Genomic DNA, 18,225 nt, shown 5'->3' with positions numbered 1-18,225 from the left:
CGCACATATGCTACATGATATACAAACATGGTTCGCGGTCGCGAACACGCGACGATTTCTCGCACACACGTGCATACGTCGGCACGCGTGCATCGCATCTCCAACGCGCGTATAACCGAAATACGAATGAAAAAGCTTAATGCGCCATTATTTACTTGATAGTGGACAAGGAAGGGGGCGAAGGGGGAGGAATTCCGGCGAGAGGGGGAAGGGGTACTAGCACGTGTTTACGCGTTTATAACAGACGTGACGTAGAGTGGTTATATTCTAGCGGGGCGTGTCGACAGAGGGTCGTCGGGTGGAGGGTGGAGGGTGGAGGTCGCGACGGGATCGCGCGAGGGGAGAGGGCGGGAGAGAGAGAGAGAGAGAGAGAGAGACGGCCGGAGGCGGCGGAGGCCGCTGTTTTGTGATGCAGCACGCACATTACCGGACCGTAATGCGGCCTCGTCGGGGCTCACCGGTTCATATATTTTATTTAGCACTGACACACACGGGGCCGAAATTACGCGCAGTTATTAATGAAACTAAACTATTAATTTAAATTCCATTGTTCCATTATAAATAATTACCTGTTAATTACCGAGCGAACCGGGCCAACCGGTGTAATGTGATTGGAAGGGAGGGGTGGGAGGGAGGGGGAGAGATTGGGCGCTAACAAACATGTTCGTTACACAGCGGGTTAATGTTACCGCGAAATATTTTTTTATCCTTCGAAAAGTGCGCTCCTTGCGCACTTTCGCTTCCTGATGATGCGACTTTGGAATTACAGAGAGACGATTAATCGATTAATCGATTAATCCGCGTGAGTTTATATATAATATTCCATAAATTTTTAATATCATTTATTAGGTCTCAACTTTCGTAATGTATGAGCGTGTTAAGCCACGCTCGTGAAATAATGAATGTAATTACTGACTATTAATTGGCATCCGCCACCCGTGCTGAAGCTTAATGAATTATATTTGCTTATTTTATAAGCATTATTTATCAAGTCATTGTGTATTAATAAAAACATAATCCGGTTACGCTCGACTCGGATAAATTACGCGCAAGGTGTAAATATCTATACATTTATCATCGAGAATTATTCTACTGCATTCAATTTCCAATTCTCAAACTGCAATAATTAAATAACGATACATCTCGATATCGTTATTTCCACGAGGCCCTTTATTCCGACCGTCGCGCATGGGGGTAAGGTAAGGTAAATATGCGTGCGTGCCAACAAGAGTATGCCCACGTGTCTCAGGACAGATTCAATTAATCAAAGCTGAGTCGCTGGCGGCCGGCGCTGATTGCTCTTGCGATGCACTTAGTCGCGTACACGTGATTACACGCCGTGAGATAGACAGATGAGGCTACGTGCCTGTAGTTAATCTTCCATACGTCAAACGGCACGGACGACACGAAGTGGAAGGTGAGGAGATATCCGCGTCGAGGACTCGGCGTACATACACAAACGACGCTGGTATCGATACAGCGGGTGTCTTTGCACGAGGTGACTCTCGTGGCCGCGTGCTGCGCGTGAAGAGTTCGTGACTGCCATACGCGCTGACGCAGGTAGATGTGCCACATGCGCAGGAATGGCATTCCGCCTCGGTGAGCAATTGTAATTGACACGTACGACAGAAACAGCTGTAGAAGTCCATTTTATCGCCTTATCCGGAGACGCATAAAATACGCGAGGATAATAAAAGCGCACCGTATAAGTTATAATTTAATTTCGCAGACGAGGGAGTTGGACGACGTTACGTCATCTTCTCGATACCTCGATGTGACACGCGGTAATCGAAATCGTAGACGACGATCGACCGTGCATAATAAAGAGGCGCCTTGAGTACGTGTTCGTCAACACGTATCAGGCCAGGAAATCACGATCGCGAACGCTTTAACGCGCAACAACTCGATGTGGCGCCAATGACAGTTAATTATTCGTCGGGAAGAAAACATTTAGATTCTGTCCCTCGTCTCGTCCCTTTCCAAATTTTGCCGAGAATCGTCGCACTTTCTCGACATTTTCACTAGGACGAGAATAGAAAAGGAAGAAACGTGCAGAATAGAGATTACAAATTATATCTTCGATTTCGCTGGTAATGGAAAAGAATTATAAAATAGTATCGCGCGAAGGGGATTTCATATTTCGCGGTGATCGAATTTGCCATCGTTTCGGCGTTTAATATATCCGTTGCTCGAATACGGGAATACCTCTAGTCGCCCGCGAAGGGGTCAACGAGGGGTCGCGAGAGAAAAGCGAATCGAGGAGAGATGACGTAACGGAGACATAGTGCTGGCAGAAAGAGGAAAGCGCGATAGAAAGGCATCGGAGCGCACCGGCGCCCTGCCTCGGCTCCGCCGAGGCGCCGGCGTCACTTCCGCCCTTACTCCTATTCCCACCCGCCGTCTCGTCTCGCAACTGTTCCCGCGGTTCCTATCTCGATTCAGGCTGCCGCTCGGAATCGCAGAGCCTTGAAAAAGGAGCAAGAGGAAGTGTACACCGACTGCCGGCGTCGGTAGGCGTTGCCCTCGCCGGGCGCGCTCGCCAGAATCGCGCGTCTACGACCGTACACGGCACACTCCGGCCACCGATAAATAAATATGAGATGCATCGGCTAAACAGCTCTCGGGTTGTTGATCTCCCGCGCGCGAGACTCGTGCGAGTCGGTCTTGCGCGCGGAAACTTTGTATTCTCGCGCGCACCCCCGATGTCTTCTTCGCCATCCGACGTTTCATCCGATCCGATATCGTGATTCGGCGATGAATGAAAAAGGCGTCTCTTTCCAATTATCTCGTTTGAAACGCGTGCCTCCATTTAAGCGGACCATTACCCCACTCGCCAAATTTCCTCCCGCGAATTCCTTAGAAGTTATTCGATGGCGCTCTCGGTGCGCGTGACGGGCATCGTAATAATCCTCCCTGGCCCCGTTTAAGCCATCGCCCACGCATCTCTTTCCCCGAAAAAAATAATAAGCGAGAGGGTTCGAGTCGGAGATACACGACGTAGGAGACGGGAGACCAGGGCTGACAGGGATTCATAATTTCACGCGGGCTTATTGCAGTCGGTTATTTATCCTCTCTACTCATCGTGCATGCAGCTCTCGCCTAAGACTCGCGGTTCTGTTCCGCCTGCGGTTTTCGCCTTCTTCTCGTCTCCCCCGCTCTTCTCTCCCCTTGTTCCGCGTCTCGCAGCATCGCAGTTTCTTCGGCGGATGAGTCATGATACGTCCAAAGTAATATCGCGTTTAATTTAGCATAGATCATACACCCCGTACGTTGTTTTGCGCCGATTATAAATCGATTATCCGATTTTGGTCACCGCGCGTATACATCGAACGTTTACTAATAACTCGAACCTATAGATGTGTCAAAGTCTATTTTGGACGCCGTCGTAATGAAGATAATGATGAATACGTTATTTTTTTCCACGTCCCCTCTCGCTCTTTTCGACTTGTTCGTGCGACAAAATTGTATATCGGTTTAACTTTGCGACAGGACAAGTGTTGATTTACGATTCTCGCAGGCTATATATTTCACAGTTATCTGATTTAAAACTTTGTATTAAACTTTCTCTGAAGGTTAAATCCCTGCGGGATTAACAAGGACCACTGGTGCGGCGTCGAGTTTTTGGTTTCTCAGCGTGTATTCGTATTTTGATGGAAAATAGTCGCTGTTCCGCGCGAGTTAGGAGAAGAATACTCGCGCAGACACGACAGAGAGAGAAAGAGAGAATCGCGAATGCTTGCAACTAGATTTCCCGGCCAGTATCCGCCGGCGATACGAATATTCGGCCAGTTCGGTGGCCAGATAGTCCCTCACTCGCCGCCCGTTCGCTTGAACACGGAGGATAATCCTCGTGGATTATTGCGGTATCACGTGGGTCCATACGTGCTCACGGGTAGGATGCCCTAGGACGTCGTATTTGTATGCCGTGGAATACACCTACGTGTTTGTATCGCACGGCTTCTCCATGGAAACCCTTGCTAGGGGCCGGGCCTGCTGCGATACCCTAATTCCTAAATCTGTCGCCATAAGTCCTCGTTACAATAAATAACCCGACCGGTGTGTGTCTGAGCTTGCGTCTCTCCTGCCTCCCTCCCCATCTCCTCTATCTTCTCCTTCTCCTTCTTCTGGACCATCTCCCGCTGCTTTCTCTGAACTAGCTTTAAATAAGCCTACTTGCCGCCTTCGTACGGCTCAATCGCTCCGTGAAAAACACGCTTGATTCCTCAATACTAATTTGCCGACGAAAAATGCTTTATATTGTAAATCAAATATTTCTCTTTTTCATATATTTCATTCTATCAGCGTTAAAATAATATGTCAATAGATTGATAAATTTCGATAGCGAGATGCAACGAGTAAGATATTTACATTAGTAGAGGTCTCTTTTATTTATTTATTTTTTTTTTTTATAAAATTTATTTCCCTTTTTTAATCCTGCAATATTTAATTATTATTCAAGATTTATATCTCACGCGATCGATATTTGGATGTTCAGCTACCGCCTTTTACGCTTGTTCGATACATTGCTGCTCCGATTTATATTACTTCTATCATGTCGCGCTTATTGCATCTTATACTAAAATCGGGTGTACAAAAAAAAGTACGATGGGCGTGAAATAATACGATCGATAAATCCTAATAAATGTCTACCTGCCTCGGGCAGACATATATAAATAAAACGTCGGTGTTCGAAGAGCGTGATCAGGCGCATTCTATCCGTGTGTGTGTGTGTGTAGTCACGTGCGTCGCCACGCATGCGCTACGTCCAACGATGCTATACAGCTTTATCATGGGCGCCACGATATACGACGATATACAGTGTAGCACGTACTAATTGCAGTAGCGATTCGATTCAAGATTTTTCGCGAAAAATCTTGAGCGCGAGGAAGAAATTAAAGCTTGTATAAAAAAGCGATTGAATGGAAGTCGCGCTATAAATTTTCATCAAAAGGATCTTCCGCTAGGAAAATATGACAACTTTTTTTATATATCGTATAATATAATAGTTAAAAAGCACTCACGTTGAAAAAATGAAAATATATCGTACAATTTTAACAATTGTGCATACAATGCGTATTATTTTTCGCTCGTGCAAGTGATTTATTAGAGATGAAAATTTGAAAATGTACAACGAAAGAGAGAGCCGAAAGCTTTGAAAATATTTGAATTGTCTTGCGCGCGTTGGAAGTAATGTATCTCGCAATAGGGCACGTTATATCGATGATTCAATTGGAATATTTACGCGAAAAGATGATAAGTGTCGCGAGAAAAAATGCCCGCGCGGCTTTATCATGAAATCGCTGTAGGAGATAACTGCAGCGTGAGCTCAGTTGCAGTTGCAGCAATGCGAAGATGCATCTAGAATAGCGAAGAAAGGAAAGAGAGGTAGACAAAGAGGAGGACGGCAAAGTTGAAATCGCGCGCGAGAGACAGAAAGAGAGAAAAAGAGAAAGAGAGAGAGAGAGAGAGGTGCGTTTCGAGAGTGTATGAGAACGAGTCGTTAAGGGGCGGGAAAGATGGCGCAAGGGGGTACGAGGGGGTCGGGAGAGGTGACGGCGGCAAGGGGGGAGGTGGTACAGCGGAGGATGAAGGCGGTGGGGGTGTGCATTGCGGATTTATTCCCGCCAACACATTCATCATGGCGGATTTAGCTGAACCCGTAACGCATTGCCGTGGATATATATCTGCTTCCATCCCTACCCTAACTTTCTCCCTTCCTCGTCCTTTACCCCTCCACCACCTCATCACAATTCCGACCGAATCCTCGCCGGTATATCCTATATTCTGACAAAACCTCTCTTTTTCAATGACTCCCTAACTCTTTCCGCGATACGTGAAGCGAAAGGATACTGGATCGTTTACGATGCTTCGAGTATTACGCTTCGCGATGGGATATTTTACTTACATCGCGATGTAAAAGCAGAGATATATACGCGTAATTATGTTGCGTTAATAAATAACTTAATCATCATGTTCGTCGCTGTTCGGGAGCGCTTTTACCAACATTTTTCAAAATTTGCATCGCGACATCGATAGATCTGGATAGGAAGCTACGTCAAAATAAGTTACATATATGCGCACTTCTTTTCTCGTTGACCATTCGCGGCAGAAACAGACCGTAAATAGCTCTTTAATAAATCTTTGGTGTGCTATCAGCAGCTGATCGCAATGCATCATGGCGTCGCGTTGACAGACCCCTCTAACTACTCTTCACCCTTCGTCCTCGTGCCATCCCCTCTCTTCTGCTACGCGTAGATACGATATTACGGGGATTGGTATAAATCTATGGCTCATCCATCTACATTTTATCCCCGGAGAACCAAGACACCCACGCGGAGACGCGTGTATAAGCACACGAACGAGCCGAAACGTTCACAAATACCGTCAAAATCTTCCTTCTTCTCTGCTCCTCATATCCTGAGGGTCCCTATTCGCCCTTCTCCCTCGAGACGGTTCAAATCCGATCTCCAGCTCAACCTCACCTCCTTCCCTCGCGCCGCGCTCGTTCCACCTGCTCTATCGAGATTCCAATAGCGGCCTTATCGAAGGCTTTGTACGATGAGGGATCGCAAGCTACCCGGGCACTTTCCGCGCGGTCCTCATGATATTTCACATTTATTATCATATTTCAGATATTCACAATCCATTCTTTATCGAGTCAAGGCGTTATTAACAAAGTTGCGCAAAAGAAATTCGTGAAAGATTCTGCGCTCGAAAATGAAAACTTGGTAAAAGATTTTCGTTAAGTGCGACATTATTACATATAATAAATCACTCGACTGTAATAATAATAATAATTTATTGAATTAAATAATATAACGAACATATTTTATACGCTACTTTAATTAGTCGTTTCTTTTCGCTTCCATGACCGATGCATACATGTGTTTTCTTTTCGTGAGAAGAAAAAATATACTTACAGCAAACTCTCTTTTCTAACGTATTATATATAAATATATTAACTGTACAATTATAGGAATATTTTCTACACACACACTTTCGAATTATATTTTATTCAACTCCAAAAGCTGATACTGCCAACCGGTGATGATTCATAAACGATGAGAGTCCGGACAATTCCTTGGCGCCACTCTGTAAATATATACAGAAGGCAGCGCATTAGCTCAAAAAAGATTCCCTTTTATTTTTCAGAACACTGTAAAAATTTGTTCGTCTATTTACTCATCGCATTGAATCCAAATCGACACTAGTCTACGGTAGATGTTGAACAAAAACACACTATTACTCAACAAAACACTGTTTATCCTATATATGAAGAAAAGATACATAAAGTTCAACTCCTAAAGAGTCGATTGCAAGGAATTGGAAAGTAAATATACGCTTAGTATTATATATACAAGAAATAGAATCACACGATGCACTAAGATTTGACCGCATGCTCGAGTAGCACTGAGGGATTATCTTCGAAAAATCGACAGTTGAAAGGGTGGGAACGTTACGAGATAGGAAAAAAGTTGCTTCGACTTATTCCCCCGTTGGTTTAACAAAGTGCGATCAACGGCGGGATAACAGCTGCTCCGAGTGGCCCTTCCGGTGAGAACGGGGAGAAACGGAACGTTTCAAAGGTCTCCCTTCTCACCCCAGTGCCTGTCTCTTCCTCCCTACGCCAAATATGGCGCTTGTCTCTCGCGAAGATGGCTTTTGAATTTCGATTTAATTCGCATGTCGCAAACTGTGGCGCGCTCTTGAGAGATTTATCGCGAAACTTTTTAATTCTATATATTTTATGTAAAATACAGTCGCGCTAGTAGTCGTTCTTAACTGCATTCTTATTTTACGTCCGCGAAACGTTCTACCGGAGATTTATATCGGGGCGAAAAGAAAAATTGTCATTTCTTACTGCACAAATAAGTTATTCGCGGAGGACTTTTTACGCGCAAAAGTCAAGTCACTTGGTTGCGCGGAAACGTGGCACTGATACACCTCCAAACAGTACGACGCAGTTTCTTAACTTCTGCTTTCGTCATCAAACTTTCATGAGGCGCCGAACGTCAAGCGAGAAAAAACTCGCCGCAAAATTACCAAGGGCCCAGATCTCGCTTCGGAAGCTCCCGCGGTGACGGAGGGTGGGGATGAAAACTAAGCGAGACACGACGAGGAAGAAAGAAAAGGAAAAGAAGGAAGAGGTGGTGTATCCCGACCCAAATTCTAGAGACGAGAAAACTTGGCTCGTCAATCTGCAGCCGGAACGAAGAAAGTTCCGGTGCGAGGACAAACGCCTGTCCTTTCGTTGTGTATCTTTGATACTTGCTCCGTGACTGTACATGATGTTCGAGGCTTTTCCTTTTCTTTATTTGCGATAGTTGACCGAGCCACGGCATTAGAATCTCGTACGCGTTCCTCCTCGTTATACGTCGCGCGCGACGGGAAAACGCTGAATCGTATCAGTCGAAAAGCGAGAGATTAACGGCGAAACTTTGGAGGCTAAAACAGTGATTAAGTGCCGTTCACCAAAATCCAGTATTAAATTCGTAATAAATTCGGAAAATATCGGGAATACGGACTAGAACTCGTAGATAACGTAGTTTAAAGTGGGTATTTATTCACGTGACATTTATTCACGCAGATAAAAGAGATTGCTATATACTAAGAAATACTACAAGGAATGATAAAGCGTCATTCTAATTGCTTGCTTACGAATTCCCAGTTTGTTTGCCGTGAGAAATGTCAGTGGCACTGCATGCATTACGAGCGAAATATGACAAGAATATGCGCAGAGTATCTTGAACGTGTAAAACGAAAAGATTTTTAATTCGCAATCTCTTTTGTCGTGTCACTCTTGTTTGTAATAAAATTGTTGTGTGTGGAAATATCATTTTAAATACGGAATATATTTGCGCGTTAAATTTATAAAAGAATTTAACGAGAAAATTGCTAAAATGTCAAATCGGACGTTGCCAAATGGCCGATGTCGATGGATAAAAACGCCACCGGCGTCTTGAAAGGAAAGGACTATCAAAGAGCGGACGCGCAATATATGCCGAGATTCGGCCAAAATCATTTTTCATGACAGACGAGGGAAGATTTCCGGCACAAAGAGGCCCATAGCTCGCGCGTAGTCGCGACGGCGACGGTCGTCGCTCGTATCTCACTCCGGCCATCAGTATTTTCTAACTTGTCTCACGGATTCCCTCCCGCACGTGCTCTCCTCACTGACGTAAGTAACAACATATATAAAAGTAAGTGACTCTCTCTCTATCTCTTTCGACTCTCTTTCTCTCCCTCTCTCTCTCTCTCTCTCGCGGGGCGGTGATACAGGGTTCTCCTATCTGCGGAGTCTATCGGGCAGTAAACAGCGTGCGGCAGATAAGGCGAGAGATATATTATAGACTCCGTCCCGTCGCGTATACGGGTGTATACAGAACGAGAGGCTGTATACCGAACGTGATAGCCGGCTGGCTCTAGTAGCCAAAGCCCGCGACGCTAGAGCTCGAGGAGGCGCGCGGCGCTCTATATATTTCGCTTCTTTTTTCGCCCGGGCTTCGTTCTGGTAAAAACGCCGCCGGCGTCTGAATACTCGCGCGCGGAGGACGGAAGTCGGTTTGCAAGCCAAGCATGGGGCGGCGGCGCCGAGCAACCCCTTATTTTACTCCTTCCTAGTCGGTGGCCCAAGTAGCTGCCTCTCTCCCGCTCCTCCTCCCTCTCTCTCTCTCCCCGCCCGAGGATCGACTCGGCCACCCCCGCACGTCGCCCGGACCCGGTTCACCGTCCTCTACTTTAACTTCTTTCGCTTCTCGATCTTTTTCTTCTTCGGCCAATGCTCGAATGCTCGATGCTGCGATACATCACGTGCACGCTGTTGCCAGTTGACTTTCTATCTCTCGCTTCCTCCCTCCCTCCCTCCCTCCCATTCCGCTTTCCTTCGGCACAGACACGGAAATCTAACTCCAAACTCACCAAACGAACATTTATCCTCTCTCCTTTGGCGAACTGCCATCTATTCGCAGATTGAAACTTTTTACTGCTAGTAGGCTTACGCGATAAAAGATTGAACGAAAAAAAAAAAATTATACTTATTGCAATTGCAATTCGTATTATTTCCCGAGCTATTGAACGAGCGAACGAGATTCGTTACCGTGCGAAACTATTACCCTCGAGTATTGTTGCAGTTTAGAAAACAGTCGCGGTTTTCGTCACAGCGATCGCCGGGGTGCGATTTGTACGAACAATTTTATATACGAAACGTGGGGGAGGTAAAGGGTTATGCTTTATTTCAGCGTTATTTCAAAACGATGGCATGCTGGGGGCAAGTTATTATACCGCTGTCAGCCACCGCAACACCCCACGTTGATCTGCATAACCATCATGGTCTCCCCTACAGGGCGCTCCGTTCGTAGTAGTAAGACCGGCCCTTTGCCGTGACTCGAGATCTCACTCAATAAAGGCGCGGCTATCAGCCAACCGCAAAAGCGATTACAAATTAACGTGACATTTCTTCGCGCTTTAATATGAACTCCCGTTACATTTCTCATCCCTCTTACGCACACCCTTCCTCGCTCCCTGGGGAGCGAATACGATTATCGTGCCTTTTGTTTCACAATTGCAGCTACTTCTCCGTTTTCTATCCAGGGGGTGAATGAATACCATTTATTTTTGTGTTCTTGCACCCTTGCGTCGAATTTAGGCCGAGGCAAGGGTGATGGCTCTCGTCTGCCATTTTGTATTAACGTATCATTTTATAATAATCTTAGTTGCATGAGAAATTTTATAAAGATCTCGGGAAATACTTCTTTTTTTGAAAAATATTACAGACTAAATTTTAATTAGAATTTTAATCAGATTAATATAAAAGATATTAATGTAAAAGTTAATATACAAAAAGGGACGCTTTAAATAAAATGACTAAATGTCCTACACAATATAAAAGAAAATAAATATTTTTAACTATGTAACAAAATATGTATTACATATTTTTTTTTTAAATATTACATTTAATAATGATGAATTATTAAACTTAAAATGATTTTTATTATATTAATTATTTTTGAAAGTACACCTCGCTATACGTGTTGTGCTAGAGAAACTTGTAAAAAGAAATATTTAATCAATTTTTTTTTAAATTAATCTATCTAACAAAGCAGCAGCAGACTTGTGCCGTGAAGAAAAGAAAGATACTTGTGGCGCGTAAAATAAGCCGACAAAAAGTTATCTCCCACGTAGTCCTAGATTTACGAGATCCACGTTTCGTTTCAAAGCCATGTTAAAAGTGGAACAACCTTGCAGAAAGAGAGAGAGAGAGAGAATGAGAGAAAGAGCACGACCTATTTCCCTCCAATTCCAGAAAAATGCAGTTCCGTTTTTCGAACGAGGAAAAATTTTTAATGCGTGACTGCCCGATCACTGACATTGTCATGCTTCCGCAAACACTTTTTTGGTTAGTTAGTCCCGTTAAGTCACGGATTATTATAGCTCCGAAAAGCAGCTTCAAAAAAATACGCATTTCTCTATAAACCTCAAGGTTTTTGTAATAAAATAAAATCTTGCGTGAGAAAGACTACAGATATAACTCGAAGATTTCCAAGGTTCTCTTCTATTGTAGAAAAATCTCGAGGATTTATTCTAATCTCGTCCGTTTCACGATGCCATTAAAATTTATTAAAAGATATTTTGATGTACATGTATTTTTCGGATAATCAAAGTCTTCATGTATAATCAAAAGGAGTTTAGTATTTAATGAATTTTTGCATTTATTATATTATTTATTATGTTATGTATTTTTTATATAACGATATTATATAATTTTATAATATGCAAATAGAATTGATTACGAAATTTTGAAATATTTTGATAATATTTATATTAATATTTACTCTTAATTTGATAATATTTACTAATATTTCGTCTTATATTAATTTTTTAATATGATTTTATCTGTTATGTTTTATTTTATGTACATGTTATATATTAATTTTTAATAGGTTTAAAAAATTAAGAACAGATAATATCAGATGCACACACGTATAAATCTTCATGTTTTTGATTTTTTCCACAGAGCTCGCGTTTCTAATTTCGTGAATCTATAAAAACAGCGAGACATCGCTTCCAAGTATTATCCACCGAGATAAAATTGTCTCTCCTATATTTAGTGGGAGGTGTTTTTCATGCAAATACTGAAAGAAACTGACATCACCTAGAAAATGCTTTGATCTCGTCATCTAGACAATTAAAATGTCAAAGTCCTTATTAAAATAATTTACGATTCGCACACGCGCAAAAAGAAAGAGAGAGAGAGCTTTGCCTGGAAATTTTATTTTGCGCGCAGCTTGTATAATACATTGCATGCTTTTATAACTGAATTTTGCAACTCTAAATAATATTTATTTACGAGGTGCTTTTTCAATTTTGATGACAAGCTAAAGTAAAATAAAATGAAATTAATATATTTGATGAATCGAAGAATCCGATATATATTCCGATATTTACATCGTTCAAATTAACGTACAATCGTATAAAAATGGTAAAGTTAGATTATGCAGTTGAAAACGCGAAATTAAATCAACAATTAATTCCTAAAGGATCAGGAACAGCCAATAGCAGCTGGACGTCGCCGTTGTCTTGAACGGGGTTGTCCAACCAAGAAATAATACAAGTGCACTAGGCAGAAGAGACCAACCTACCCCTTACTATCCGCACACCCGTCGCCCGCAGATAAATCTTCCCGCCCTCTAATTGGCCTTCCCTCCATTTCCTCGGCCCATACCCTCGGTCTCGACCTGTTCCTTCTTCTCCTCTCTCTCGCTCCTGTACCTCCTTCTCTCCGTGTCCTCCTTCCCTCTCTTCGCTCATCTCATCTCTCGGTTTCACTTCCCTACCTTCCCGGGCACGGCTCCAGGGAACGTTCTCACCCTATGCGCCGCCACCCTTCCCTCCCACCATTCATCTCTAAACCGGCGAATTATTAGAATTATTAGACATTATATTGGCCGCAAAATGTCCGTTAAACCGCCAGAACTCAATTGTAAATTAAGATTTCTGATAATGCCGTGAGATGTATGCGTTCAAAACTTAGCAGCTATTATTAAAGTTTCAGATTCGTATATCGGTGGACGAGATTTGTTCGTAGGGCGAATTTATTCAAAGAAATTATATCGCCTCGTATAATAAAGAAATAGTGCGATAAGTGATGAAAACACGAATACGATTCCATCTATTGATTTTGTAAATCAAATTAATTTTTATTCGACAGGATGTATCATAAAATGTTCGAAATTGAAATATGTCGAAATATCTTAACGAGAAGAAAGATAATATTTTCCGTGTAAAACAATATCGAATGTAGAATGTCAAGAATCTGATGAAAAGACTCAGCCCCTCCCTTCCCGAATTTAATATAAACGAAACTTGGCCTTGCCAAAATGCATGGTTTGTGCATGATTTGTGCTCAAATCGAAAATGATTCAGCACTCGTGGAAATAACAGATATTAACCGAGAGTTACGAGCGCATCGTTACGAATACGTGTAATATTTGTAGCAGCAAGAGAGTAACATCAGCGAGGCTTTCGCATAGTTTCTCTTTCTCTATTCCCCACGACGAGTTCTCTATCTCTCTTTCGGCCAGCCAACCGCCTCACAGTTCGTTTCCGTGTTGTTACATAATACACGCTGCGGCGCGGTTACGGTGGATGAGGGATGAGGTGCTGCGTTGCCTAATAACCTCCCCTTTGCACAACACCCCCTCAAACCCGACTGAATCCTCCTCCGACCCCCATGTTATACCAAGCGCACGGGATACGATGGTATTTGCGAGCGGTGCATGCAACTACGGGCAAACCACCGTGCAAGAGCACGACGATATAGAAACACCGCTAGAACACCACTGACAAGAAAGAGAGAGAGAGAGGGAGAGGGAGAGAGAGAGAGAGGGAGCGAGAAGAGAAGGGAGGAAGAGAGTATCCGAGGGCACCAGGTTACGGAGAGAGAAGCGTGAAGTAATTATATGAGGGCAGAGCACGCTAGGCTCATCTACACCTAACACATTCATATCAGTCGGCCCGAGCCAAGGAGCTGCTGAAACGTGAAGCTCGTACATCAGGATTTCGTTGCCGGGATAGTAGACTCCTCGAGGAGTATGGCGGAATGAGTTTTCGCACGGCTCAACCCATTGCTGGAATTCCTTTTGTAGAACGAAAAGATAAGAGTTTTTAACTAGTGGCACGCGCGCGCGCACGTGCTCGTGATGTATGACGTATAGTTTAGAAAAATATATCGTATAGGAAATAGATGGAATAAATTTATAATTAAATAAATTTATAATTTCAAGAAAGAGATACTAAATAAAGGTGAGCAAAGAATCTATCTGAGACGAGTGCGTCAAATAATGCTTCACCGAGACGTCGAAATGCGCGCGAATAAAAATCTTTTACAATATCTAACCGTCGACAAAGGAAAAATCATTGCACGGCCACGGGATAGAAGAGAAGCGGAAAGATTAAAGAAGCGAAAGAAAAATGGTGCGGATGGAGGAGAGTAGTGTTATACATTTAAGTAGATACACCTATATATAGAGGGACTTACTGGGATTCAATTACCGCAACGTCTGCAAAGCACGCTATTCCCACACCCTTAAAAGACTACCCCTCGCGTTGTGCGCGGGCGTCCCCACCTTTCCATCTCCTCAAGAACGAACAGGTGCTCTTGCGCCTGCTGTAAATTGCTCCCCCTGTAATCCAAAGTAAAGCGGTCGTTTTATCCGCGCCATGGCGAGATGGATGCCTCGCTACGTCTTTTCGCGTAATAGATTGTAGCTACGCACCTAATGCCCCACCCCCTCTCCCCGGTTTTGTAATCAAATTTATATTTCTTACCGAGCAAGAAATTTCATTTTTAATTTATCTCATCGGTCAATGTCAACATATTGAACGTCCGAAAAAATACTATCTATTTTACACCGTAGAATTAGAATATTACGTTTTTAATTAGATGAAAATATGAAGGTAATATACATTTTACAAATTATTAATTAACAGTGTGCGATATATTTTCAAAATTATTAATTAAAAAAAATACGCGTAAAATGTGAAATTTAAGATTTTTAAGATTTAACGTTAAATATTGATATTACACACACACATTTTTGTTCCGAAATAGAATATTATTAGAACGTTATAATTTTATATAAAATTTTTCGAATCTGAGTTATAAATGACGCTTTAATATAAAAGCTACACGATCTCTCGGAAATGTGATTTCGTGAAAATCGGCGGTGTCAGCTTTACGTTTAGATTAAGGAGCCAGGGATCTCGCAAAGTTATAACTAAGGATCAGAGAATAGGAAGTGTTGCGTGAGGCCAATAGCAAACTTACGCCTAGATCGGTTATGTACCTTCGTTCGGTTCGAACATAGGTACATAATTCATCGGGCGTGCACCATTGTCGGGAGCTTCATTAATACAAATGGCGTCTGCTGAATTCTACCCTCCCTCCCTCCCCGCTCTCCTCCCCTTTCCCCTTTCCTCTCCGACCACTACCCGCTACGTGTACGATAGTAACGAGGGCTTCCGTCCTATACGTGTGTGCGCGTCTGTGCGTGTGTTGGCGCGCGTATGTAGGAATAGCGAACGGATAGCGGGGCTTCCACCCCCGTCCTACGGGGTGTGTGCCACCCCCCGGAGACACCGAGACGCGCGGGACATATTTTTGCAGTCCTTGTCGACTTTCATGAGGGAGTCTTTCCGCAATAACATATTAATATCCCGGAGCGTCGCGAGACTTATGGCTGTCCGTGGAAAGCTCAACTCCGGATCAACGTGGCGCCCGTTAAGGCGGCTCCACATCCTGTACCGCGATGACGCCGCGTAACGAGTGCTTTTTAAGTGTCGTAAAGCAACCGCCGCACGTCCGCCGCATCGCGATATCGTTGAAGAATTGATAACGATCCCGCCGGAAAAATTGGGTACGTGTCTCTCCCGTGATATCTTGGTCGACGATAAATATCGCGGGTGCTCGATGGGTGAGATATACGTATCCTCGTTAACGATTAAAAGAGACACCGTCGTCGCGATAAAAGTCGATTCTACCGCCGCTATACGTTATTTCGAGAGAGAACGATAATTGCGCGTACTCGTATCTAAAATCTGATTCTTCGCGTATCCAGGGGGTAATAGACGACGGGAATCAGGGAAAGTAGATGTGGTGCGGGATGGACTTGCTACGGCCAGGGCCGCAGACAATGAAGCGTAAGACGTGTGATTAAGTTTACATCGCATTTATTATTTTTTTTTCTTTTCTTTTAGCAATCGTATAATCAATGTAATATTACAATAGCGTTCGAGACCGTCCCCAAGAACGCCGGGATATAATCTTAATCATAGGCAGCTAGCGCGGCCCTGGTCGCTGTCGGAGTACATACAATCAGGATTCAAAGAAATTTGTCAATAATTAATATTCTAGTATATTACAAAAAGGAAGAAAGTGTTTGCCACGCGAAACATTTACACAAGTAACTACGACTACGCATAAGGTAACGCCTATCCCTAACAGGACTACATGCCTAATTGATAACGCATAGCACAGCAGAGCAGTGAATCATCTCTGTTCCGAGATCCACAAAATAAATAACTATTAACATTACATACCTCTTAGAAATATTGCGTTTACGTATTACTCTCTGTCTCATTCTCTCTCTCTTTCTTTCTCACACACACGCACACGCACGCACGCGCACGCACGCACGCACGCACACACACACACACACACACACACACACACTCTCTCTCTCTCTCTCTCTCTCTCGCATTCTTTCTGTTTTTTTTAGCGGCTATTCGTATACATTCATTTTAACTAGAATAAAGTTACCGTATAGGAGATAACGCCACAAATCTCTTTACACAGAGCAGGCGTCTACGTACTAGATACGTATAATTATAATATTTGCTTGTAATGTCCATCTTCATTTTGCTTCTCTCTCGGACCGACGTTGATAAAAAAGAGGGAGGAGGGAACTTTTTTTCGGAAAATTCTTTCCGAATTCATTTCGAAAGAGATATCCGATATCTCGAGACCGCGCACTCTTGACCATTTTAACAGGTACTTAAGCAGACGCACATCATATAAACGTTTCTATACAATATATTGATAAAATATTACCGAATATCAACATATATATTTTGTACCAATCGAAAATATCGTATCGTATCGTTATGATTAATCTCGCTTGCTGCCGTTATATACGTTTTCAAATAATGTAACTAATTAATAACGCGCGAAATGAAATAAAACAGTCTTTTTATAACAAACGAGCGAATGTTACCATTAGCAAAAGCAATATTGGTAACAATATAAACGCTTTCTCGTATTGCTTCGCACGCAGATAATAATAAAAAAAGAGAAATAACAAAAAACGTAACATCAATAGCAATCGTTCTATTTTACTTCCTCTCCTTCTCTTCATCTTTCTCTTTCCCTCTTGTCGCAAAGATATATCGAGTGCGCATTTTCGAGAAAGAACGTATCAAACGAAGAAAAAAATGAGGAGAATTGTAAAGAAACGTGATAAAGTTTTGTACATTGAGTATGGAGAAATAAAAAACGAGTCGTACTTTCGTTACGAACGTTAATCGACTCGATCTCGTCCATCGAGAGAATTATAAATGTTCCTACGACCTATATTTTAACCCTATAAGTAATTTTAGCCTTTTCCTTACGTATTTCGGTTTCTAATCCGCGTACAACCTATCGCAATGTACGTCGAGAATGTGACTCTGTTTTCGGTCGATTTTTCGCAAACGACACCCCGGATCCGCGGACGTTGGCTGATTGGCCACCCTCGATAATTCAACCCCTATCTACATGCTACTGCACCAAAGCAGAAACTACAGGTAGAGAGACCAGAAAGGGGAACGACTACAACAGCGCTAGGCTTATACGGATGATACTGTGTGTACTTGGATACTGATTGGTCTGGGAGCATATCGGTCAAAGTGAGCTACGGGAGGTAGCCATGGGGTAGGGGGGGGAGGGGAGGTTCGTCACTCACCGGGTGCAGCATCCGATTCGCCGCAACCGATAAATTGACGATCGACAGATACGCACATCGACCATCTATTTGGCATTGCAGAGACAGCGGGTGCAGAGCCTGCCACTCACCTGAAACAGAAACAGAAACGACGGAGTTAGCTTATACATGTTCCACGTGTCTCATCATCGACGTAAAATTAAATACTTGAAGTAATTAAATATTTAAAGCATGTTTTTTTTTCTAATAA

At 43.1% G+C, this 18,225-nt stretch overlaps 1 protein-coding gene across 3 annotated transcripts in view; it reads right to left on the bottom strand.

Moving 5' to 3' along the window:
* Ubx (ultrabithorax) overlaps positions 1–18,225 on the bottom strand; it is a 179,055-nt gene that overhangs the window by 68,227 nt on the left and 92,603 nt on the right. The window contains exons 5-6 of one of the 3 annotated variants that reach the window (XM_083079439.1): positions 17,997–18,106; positions 6,998–7,092 (exon numbers count right to left, since the gene is read on the bottom strand). The gene's annotated coding sequence lies outside the window, so the exon portion shown is untranslated. Of the gene's footprint in view, positions 1–4,396; positions 7,093–17,996; positions 18,107–18,225 lie in introns of those variants that run through there. The other 2 variants (XM_083079438.1, XM_083079440.1) reach the window with 2 other exon arrangements.

Source organism: Camponotus vicinus, unplaced genomic scaffold (assembly GCF_025532165.1).
Source record: "Camponotus vicinus isolate PSW18456_S1 unplaced genomic scaffold, iyCamVici1.0 SCAF_10, whole genome shotgun sequence".
In the NCBI taxonomy this organism is placed as follows: domain Eukaryota; kingdom Metazoa; phylum Arthropoda; class Insecta; order Hymenoptera; family Formicidae; genus Camponotus; species Camponotus vicinus.
This window is presented reverse-complemented; position numbering and strand designations above follow the sequence as displayed.